Raw genomic sequence first — 9,923 nt, 5'->3', positions numbered from 1 at the left:
GCACTGCCCTGGACGTGGCAAATGCCAGCTGAGTCTGAGTTTCAGCAATCCCTTGCTCATGATTTCCTTGATGGATTTGGTAGAATGGAGCCACTGGTCAGATGTGGCTGGCAGTTCGACAGCCCCCCGAGCAGAGTGCTGGCCTAGAGGACACTGTCACTCCTCGCTGGCCTAGAAGAGCTGCCAAAGATCCCGCTGGATCATTTCCCTAAGAACCGATGTCAGCTTGTTGAATGTATCCGGGCTCCATGCTGTGATGTCGTATGGAATCTGGGAGACACTTGAGGATATTATGAATATTAATATTGCAAAATTGCAATGAGTTGCACCAGATATGCCATGCGAGATATCTGCAGAAATGTTATGATTTGCCAAATATGATAATCTCATTTATATGTTTGTAACACCTCTGTATTATGAGTTATAGATATGTAGGTATGTCTGTATTTAAAACTTGGGCTATGCTTCCGGGTGACACCCTCAGACAGTTTGGGGGTCAGCTTTGCCTAGCCTGCTTGATGGCTCATTAAGGACCATCAGCTATACAGCTGACCCATTGAGAGAAGGCAGAGGATACACCTTATGACTCAGCAATGCATGCATGGGCATGCCTCTGGACAGAAAAGGCTTCCAAGCCATATGCTGGGCAGCTTGTGTTGGAAACAAAGGAAGCACAGGCCACATGGAAAAAGACTACAAAAGCCAGCTGCATCTTCTCCATTTTGTCTTCGTTCTGGCTTCTTACCTCTGGAGGAACTTTGCTACAAACTGAAGCTTTGAACAAAGGACTGAATGACCCATCCAAGCTGTGGACGCATTCCAGAGGGACTTTCAAGCCAGCAAACTCACCAATACTGCTAGGAAGCTGATATATGGATTTGAAGTCTTTGTATGTATGTGACTGTTTTACCATTTACCATTTCTCTTCTTGTTCTTTCTTTTTTCTTTATAATAAATCTTTAGCTTTAGACACTGAAGGATTGGCTGGCAGCATGGCATTTTGGGTAAGATCCAAACCTGTCCTGACCTGGTGACATGGCTGGAGCCTCTGGGTCAGAAGAACATTTTGTATCGTGAACAGAGTTTTTTAATAACTTCTCACTGTACTGGACCTAGATGCTGACTGGGAGCCAGAGAACTGGAATGCAGTAAAGGGGGCTGTGTGATTTCTTTTCTTGCTTCTTGATAACCAGTGAGGGGGATCAGAAGTGCAGTTTGTGACTGGTTGGGGAGTTTAATTTCAGTGTTCCCCACCAGTCTTGTGAGTATCCTTTTGCAGCCTGCCCTGACCTTGGCATTTCCAGTTAGGGCTGCCCCAGGCACCACGGGTCACGCATGCAATCAACTAACAACAGCTCATCCCGGATACATTGAAGGTCACATCTAACAGTCACCAGGGGAACCAGTGGGGACTGATCCCTGCCATGTGATAGGGCACAGCGCATGTTGCGTGAGTGCAGGCATGTCTCCTGGAAGCACATGCCACTGGTGATCATCTAGCATACAGACCTCAGGAGATGTTCAGCTCTGAGAAGGCAGCATATCTCCATCATAGCAAAATAAAGCCTCGGGGGCAGCTGGAGGAATCCCTGTCTGCCCTCTTTAGGCTTGGCATTCAGACCTTGTTCACAGATGCACACATTACACCCGTGTCCAGACCAGAACTTACGGCTTGTGTGCAGCAGTTCCCTGTAGCACTTCAGTGTAGACACTGCCTATGCCAACGGGAGGGGGGTCTCCTGCCAGCATATCCGTCTCCCTGAGAGGCAGGATCTAGGCCAATGGAAAAATTCTGCTGTAGACCTAGTGCTGTCTACTCTGAGAGTTAGGTCAGCACAGCTACACCAGCCAGGGGTGTGGATTTTTCACACTCCCGAGTGATGTAGTTAAGCTGACTTAATTTTCTGGTGTAGACCAGGCCTTAGTGTTTCTCACTCGGTTTCTCTGGTCAGGGCAGGGATCAAGGTAGCTCTGAATTCTTGGCAGTGGACTTGCTGGACTGCTGCATTGCCTGGAGCACAGGATCTGGTCCAAGAGGTGAATATAGCTGGATCGCGTCGTAATAGTGACCATTATATAATTAAATGTAACTTCCCTGTGGTGGGGAAAACACCACAGCAGCCCAACACGGTAGCATTTAATTTCAGAAGGGGAACTACACAAAAATGAGGAAGTTAGATAAACAGAAATTAAAAGGTACAGCGCCAAACGTGAAATCCCTGCAAGCTGCATGGAAACTTTTTAAAGACACCATAATAGAGGCTCAATTTAAATGTATACCCCAAATTAAAAAACAGTAAGAGAACCAGAAAAGTGCCACCATGGCTAAACAACAAAGTAAAAGGGTGAGAGACAAAAAGCCATCCCTTAAAAAGTGGAAGTTAAAATCCTGTTGAGGAAAATAGAAATGAGCATAAACTCTGGCAATTGAGGTGTAAAAATATAATTAGGAAGGCCAAAAAAGAATTTGAAGAACAGTTAGCCAAAGACTCAAAAAGTAATAGCAATTTTTTTTTAAGTACATCAGAAGCAAGAACCCTGTTAAACAACCAGTGGGCCCACTGGATGATCGAGATGCTGAAGTTCTGTACGGATTAGTCTAAGTGAGAAGGGTGAGCATGAGTGCCTGGTATTAAATGAGGCTATTGATATGATGGGCATCAAAGAAACTTGGTGGAATGATGATAATCAATGGAACACGGTAGTACCAGGGTACACAATATATAAGAATGACAGAGTAGGTCTGCACTATATGTGAAAGAAAGCATAGAATCAAATACAGAAGTATAAATGACTCATACCGTACCATAGAATCTCTATGGATAGAAATTCCATGCTTGACTAGTAAGAGGATAGCAGCAGGAATCAACCACCTGACTAGGATGATGACAGTGACTGTGAAATGCTCGGGGATATTAAAGAGGTTAATAGAAAAATAGAAAAATTGCCCTGTTCTTTTTATTTCCTCTGAAGCATCTGGCATGGGCCACTGTCAGATGACAGGCTACTGGGCTAGATGGACTATTGGTCTGACCCAGTATGGCCGTTCTTATATGTTCTTATGTTTGAGGTTGGAGGAGCAGAGCCTGTGTGCTGGTAGAGGACTTAACTTTTCATGCGCTTTCCTTTGTGATTTGATGCAGGTCTGCTGTGTGTGTGGTAACCATAATGGTGCACAAGGAAGTTTTCTGAGTATGAAAAAAACATATGTGTGTGTGTATGTGTGCATGTGTGTCTCGGTCACACCAATATGTGTGCGAGAGAGAGAGGGAGAGAGCACAGTGTATTTGTGCGCTTGTTTATAAACATACATATATAAATAGGGAGGGAGACATAAATATATAAAATCATTTTCCATAATTAAAAGATGTTTTAGAGCAGAATATTTCCATTTTAGGCGTAGGGATATCAATTTTATAAATACAAGATTAAAATAAACATTAACATGATTACATCAGCACACACACACACAGATACACACACACACACACACACACTTAAAATAGGCTCCCACACTACCATTTTAAATAGCACAAAACAAATGAATTCTCCAAATGTTGTTTAAACTGGCACTGGGCTTTATGATGTCATCTCTGGAGTAATCACAACTTGTTTTCCCGCAGTAAATATGGTTGTTTTTCCCATTAGCAATTGTGTAGGAGTTTCAGTCTATGCAAGAGTAATATAATCATACTAATGAGCTATCTATGATTGCTGCGGGCTCCATGCTAGGCGCCCAGCTCCCTCATTAATTCAGTGGAGTGCTGTGATGTTCCCCTGGTGTTAGCTGGACCAGTGATCTGCTAGGTCACTCCAATCCTCGACTCTGGCAGCCAGCCTTACCCTGCTCTGCTGTGAGAACCCCCACTCCTGGGCTGTTCACACACAGTCTCTAGCATGTAAGCTGCTCCCAGTTACATGAGTGAGCACCTTTGGCCAGCTGCTGCTTGGATTGTGCAACTGAATAACACTAGCCAATATCTCTGGTCCCAGACACAACCCTAGGAACCTCCGTCTTGCAGTGTCCAGTGATGCCCACTGGACGCTGCAAGATTATATAAGTTTGTCAATTTAACAAAGAAATTGATATGTACTAGGCTGGTTATCCCAAGGGGACTCTCTCACACACTTCAAACTAAACACACTGCTTCAGATAGAATAAACAAACACATTTATTAACTATAAAAGATTGATTTTAAGTGATTATAAGTCAAAACACAAGTCAGATTTGGTCAAATGAAATAAAAAGCAAAATGCATTCTAAGCTGATCTTAACACTTTCAGTGCCCTTATAAACTTAGATGTTTCTCAACACAGGCTGGCTGGTTGCCCTTCAGCCAGCCTCTCCCCTTTGATCAGCGCTTCAGTCGCTTGGTGGTGATGTCTGTAGATGGAGGTGGAAGAGAGAGGAAGAGCATGGCAAACATCTTTCCCTTTTATCGTGTTCTTTCTTCCCTCCTGGATTTGCTCCCCCGCTTCAGGGTCAGGGCAGCATTACCTCATCGTAGTCCCAAACTGACCAAGGGAAGGGGGGTGACTCACTCGAAAGTCAAACCGATCCTTTGTTGCTGCCTAGGCCAGTGTCCTTTGTTCCTGTGAGGCTGGGGTGGGTTTGTCCCATACATGCCCTGGTGAGGTGTGAACTGCCCCTCTGCTCTTGGGGAGTTTTGCCCGGGCTTGTTTTAAGCCATGAGGACCCATTTTCAGCCTCATAACTATATACATGAAATTACAACCTATAACATTACTATAACAACAATGCTCAGTGCATCATGAGCCTTCCGAAGACACCCGACATAACAAACTTTGCATTGGATACCACACAGTCATTATAGGGAGATGAACATGGGGGTGTATGGTGTTCCCCCGAGATACAGAGTGTCACAGGTGCTGTCAATGATTTCCATTTTTTGCGTATCCTTTCTCTCTTCAGCAATAAAGTGTGGCACTTCGGTCTAAAGCAGAGTCTAGACCTCTGCAGTGTGTGGCTGGATTCCTATTGGACGGATTGTGAGCTTTGTCATTGACTTCACGGAGAGCAGCAGCAGGCAGCCAGGAGACTTCAGCTGATCTGGTTTGGGACCACAGGGATCTCTCGTGTGTGGCCCTCCCTGAACAAGGCACTGGAGCAAAACTCCCTGCAGCTTACTGAGCTGGCTGGTACCTGTGGATGCCCAGCTCCTGGCAGACCTGACGTTTGCCCAAAGCAGTTGGTTACATGTCTACTTAGTTTCAGCTCATTGGTTAGAAATGCCACCCAAATCATTGCCCCCCGTGAGTGCCGTTGTCTCCAAAACTCACCAGATCCTGACGCCCAGCCCTCTGGGCATTGTATAATTTGAGGCAGCTTCTTCAGAGCTCAATGGACCATGGTAGCACCTGAGCCTGGAATGTACTGAGCACACGACTTCAATGGCCATTGTGGGTGCCCTGCACCTTCCCAGACTGCAGGTCCCACACCTACTCCCTTTGGAGTCAATGTGCATTTTGCCATTGACTTCAGCGTAGCAGAAACAGACCTTTAGAGCCTGACTTGGTTGCTCTGCACCTTGCATGCCATTTACACCAGGGCAAAGTGGGTGCAAAATGCTCCCAGATTGGAGAGGACACACAGGGTGCAGGGCAGGGGCGAATCAGGCGCTGTGACCGGAGCTTGCTGCAGACCTGGGAGCAGACGCTGCTCCTCAAGCTGTGCAGGGACGTGGGACTGAGCTTTCTCGTATTGCGCTTGGGTCTGAATCACAACGTGCAGTCTCTGCTTTACAGGGCCCCATGGTATCTCATGTTCCCTTACACACCCTTGTAGAAAATGCCGTTCTAGCATGCGGGCTCCACTTGGAGTGCTCTATTCATTCACAGTTATCAGACTAAGGCAACTGTGTCTCTGAATGACTTAGAATAATATTTGGAAAAATCCATATTAAGTATATTAGTCGACTAAGCCTTTAAATCTTTACAAGGGCCTTAATTCCAAGGACTCTGCTATGCATATGTGCCAAGGATTGTGCAATGTGGTGACACAGAGGCAGCCTGGTTCTTACTGAGCCCCATCCTGCTGCCTTTAAAATGGTTAACTGACTTCTCGATGCTGGAAATCTGTTTCTGTTCAAACAGCAAGCCAAGGGGTTTCAACCTCTGCTCTGCAGCATCCTGCTGGGCAGCTTTTCCAATTCTCATGCTTGGCATATTCTGGGAGTTGTTAAATGATGTTGCACTGGCTCACTGTATTTAGATTTGAAACATGTTTGTAAGGTTTTTACAAAGGAAAAAGCCGTGTTTCATTACTAAGGCACCACGCCAAGTATCTTCTAGTAAATAATCTGTCCTGGAAAGACTCTGTGCTCCCCCCGAGGAATCCATGGAACAATAAACCAGCAAGGCGAGAAGGTGCTACATAGGCACATAGCTAGGAGCAATGGCAGACAATGAAGAAAGAGAAAATGTAGCTGAGCAGTCTGCAAAGCTTCTGTTCGAAGGCAGACTCATCCACCCAGAGGACGTGCTGGATACCCCTCACTGAGACATTCAGGGTTAGGTTAGAGAACAGACTGCAGGGAACAGGCCCTCCCTGGATGAGGCAGATCTCCTGAGCAAACTGATCCAATGAGTGGATTCCAGCTACTGTCTATGATTCTAACAGCACCAGGCTGTCGCTGGCATCTTTCCCGCTCGATGCACAGGCAGTGATGGGTCCACGTAGATTCGGGAAACAGCTCGAGTCTCAGTGAGGGCTGGTGGGAAATGTGGGAAGGAATTTGGGCCCAGGCTCTGCTGATCTTCTGTGCAATGTCTACTTGAAACTAGCCCCTGGGTGTGCTGGCTCATGTCTCCCAGTGAGCACAGGGGATGACATGAGGGTCACAGGGTAGAGCACACTCTGCATTCCCAGATAGTTGCAGCCCTTGAACTGACAAAGCTACATCTACTCTTGTTGCTGGGGCGGAGGGGAAGGAGATAACTTCTACCTCAGGGAGCCGTACTGGTGCTGGCTCTCCTTGCGCTAGCATGCAGCTGCAGCTGCAGTGGTGGAAGCGGCTAGCTGCCCTAAGCATGTACTTGTGGCTGCTGTGCCACAGCTACACTCTATTTGTTGGGTGCTGGCTTGATCAGAGCTAACCCAGATATGTCTCCTTGAGCTGTGAATCATACACCCCCCCACCCCCAGTGAACATGTACCCAGTGAGCTGTCCTGACCAGGGCACCTCCCGTGTTTGGGCATTCGTAGACTAGCTAGTCTTCTGGCTAGGACACGTGAGCAAGCAGGAGAGTGCCTGCGGGCGGTCACAGGAGTGTCTGGTGGATCTGCAGCGTGGCAGATGTAATGCTGGTTACGGAGACCATGCCCTACAGTACAGGGCCAAAGGCACTCTCACATCCCTGTGTGATGAAGGCCAGTCTGGCCAGGCTGAACATCTCAGGACCAGTGTGAGGCCCTGATAAATCTGAAAAGCTCAACACTGAGGGAGTGGGCTGCAGCTTGGCTCATAGGAGACACAGAATGGGTCTATGGAGAGTAGATCCTGTCAATCTTTGATGGAATTACCAGTTTGGCTGATAAAGGTCATAGTGCTGATGTAATAGACTTAGACTTCTGTAAGCCGCTTGACTTGGTAGCAGGTGATATTTTGATTAATGATATAAAATTAACATGACATGCATTAATTAATTAAGTGCTAGCTAGCTAATAGGTCTCAAAAATGTAACTGTAAACAGGGAACCATCATCGAATGGGTGTGTTTCTAGTGGGTCCCCTGACACTATTTAACATATTTATCAATGACCTGGAAGAAAACAAAATCAGCACTTATAACGTTTGTGGATGACACAGAAATTGGGGGAGTGGCAAATACTGAAGAGGACAGGTCACTGACTCAGAATGATCTGCATTGTTTGGTCAACTGGGGGCACGGAAACAATGTGCATTTTAATATGGCTAAATGTATAGGAACAAAGAATTTAGGCCACACATACAGGATGGGAAATATCCTGGGAAATAGTGCCTCTGTAAAAGCTTTGGGGAGGAAGGTTTGTCATGGTGGATAATCAACTGAACATGAGCTCGTAGTGTGATGCTGTGGCCACAAAGGCTAATGTGAGCCTGGGATGCATAAACAGGGGAATCTTGAGTAGTAGAGTAGAGAGGTTATTTTCATAGAATCATAGAATCTCAGGGTTGGAAGGGACCTCAGGAGGTCATCTAGTCCAACCCCCTGTTCAAAGCAGGACCAAACCCAACTAAATCATCCCAGCCAGGGCTTTGTCAAGCCTGACCTTAAAAACCTCTAAGGAAGGAGATTCCACCACCTCCCTAGGTAACCCATTCCAGTTCTTCACCACCCTACTAGTGAAAAAGTTTTTCCTAATGTCCAACCTAAACCTCCCCCTCTGCAACTTGAGACCATTACTCCTTGTTCTGTCATCTTCTACCACTGAGAACAGTCTAGATCCATCCTCTTTGGAACCCCCTTTCAGGTAGTTGAAAGCAGCTATCAAATCCCCCCTCATTCTTCTCTTCTGCAGACTAAACAATCCCAGTTCCCTCAGCCTCTCCTCATAAGTCATGTACTCCAGCCCCCTAATCATTCTTGTTGCCCTCCACTGGTCTCTCTCCAATTTCTCCACATCCTTCTTGTAGTGTGGGGCCCAAAACTGGACACAGTACTCCAAATGAGGCCTCACCAGTGCTGAATAGAGGGGAATGATCACATCCCTCGATCTGCTGGAAATGCCCCTACTTATACAACCCAAAATGCCATTAGCCTTCTTGGCAACAAGGGCACACTGTTGACTCATATTCAGCTTTTCGTCCGCTGTAACCCCTAGGTCCCTTTCTGCAGAACTGCTGCCCAGCCATTCGGTCCCTAGTCTGTAGCAGTGCATGGGATTCTTCCGTCCTAAATGCAGGACTCTGCACTTGTTCTTGTTGAACCTCATCATATTTCTTTTGGCCCAATCCTCTAATTTGTCTAGGTCCCTCTGTATTCTATCCCTACCCTCCAGCGTATCAACCACTCCTCCCAGTTTAGTGTCATCTGCAAACTTGCTAAGGGTGCAGTCCACACCATCCTCCAGATCGTTAATGAAGATATTGAACAAAACCGGCCCCAGCACTGACCCTTGGGGCACTCCACTTGATACCGGCTGCCAGCTAGACATGGAACCATTGATCACTACCCGTTGAGCCCGACCATCTAGCCAGTTTTCTATCCACCTTACCGTCCATTCATCCAGCCCAGACTTCTTTAACTTGCTGACAAGAATACTGTGGGAGACTGTATCAAAAGCTTTGCTAACGTCCAGAAATAGCACATCCACTGCTTTCCCCTCATCCACAGAGCCGGTTATCTCATCATAGAAGGCAATTAGGTTAGTCAGGCATGACTTGCCCTTGGTGAATCCATGCTGACTGTTCCTGATTACTTTCCCCTCCTTTAAGTGGTTCAGTATTGATTCCTTGAGGACCTGTTCCATGATTTTTCCAGGGACTGAGGTGAGACTGACTGGCCTGTAGTTCCCTGGATCTTCCTTCTTCCCTTTTTTAAAGATGGGCACTACATTAGCTTTTTTCCAGTCATCCGGGACCTCCCCCGATCACCATGATTTTTCAAAGATAATGGCCAATGGCTCTGCAATCTTATCTGCAATTTTATCTCTGTGTTTGGCAATGGTGTGACCGCTCCTGGAATATGTGTCCAGTTCTGATGTCTGCAATTCAGGAAGGATGTTGGCAAATTGGAGAGGGTTCAGAGAAGAGCCATGAGAATAATTAAAGGATTGAAAAACCTGCTTTTACGTGATAGACTCCAAGAGCCCAATTTATTTTGCTTAACAAAGAAAAGGCGACTTGATTCTTGGCTCTTCAGTCTAGCAGACAAAGGTCTAGCATGATCCAGTGGCTGGAAGCTGAAGCTAGACAAATTCAG

The sequence above is a fragment of the Mauremys reevesii genome, linkage group 15 (assembly GCF_016161935.1).
Source record: "Mauremys reevesii isolate NIE-2019 linkage group 15, ASM1616193v1, whole genome shotgun sequence".
Classification (NCBI taxonomy): Eukaryota; Metazoa; Chordata; order Testudines; family Geoemydidae; genus Mauremys; species Mauremys reevesii.
Note: the sequence above shows the minus strand (reverse complement) of the source record.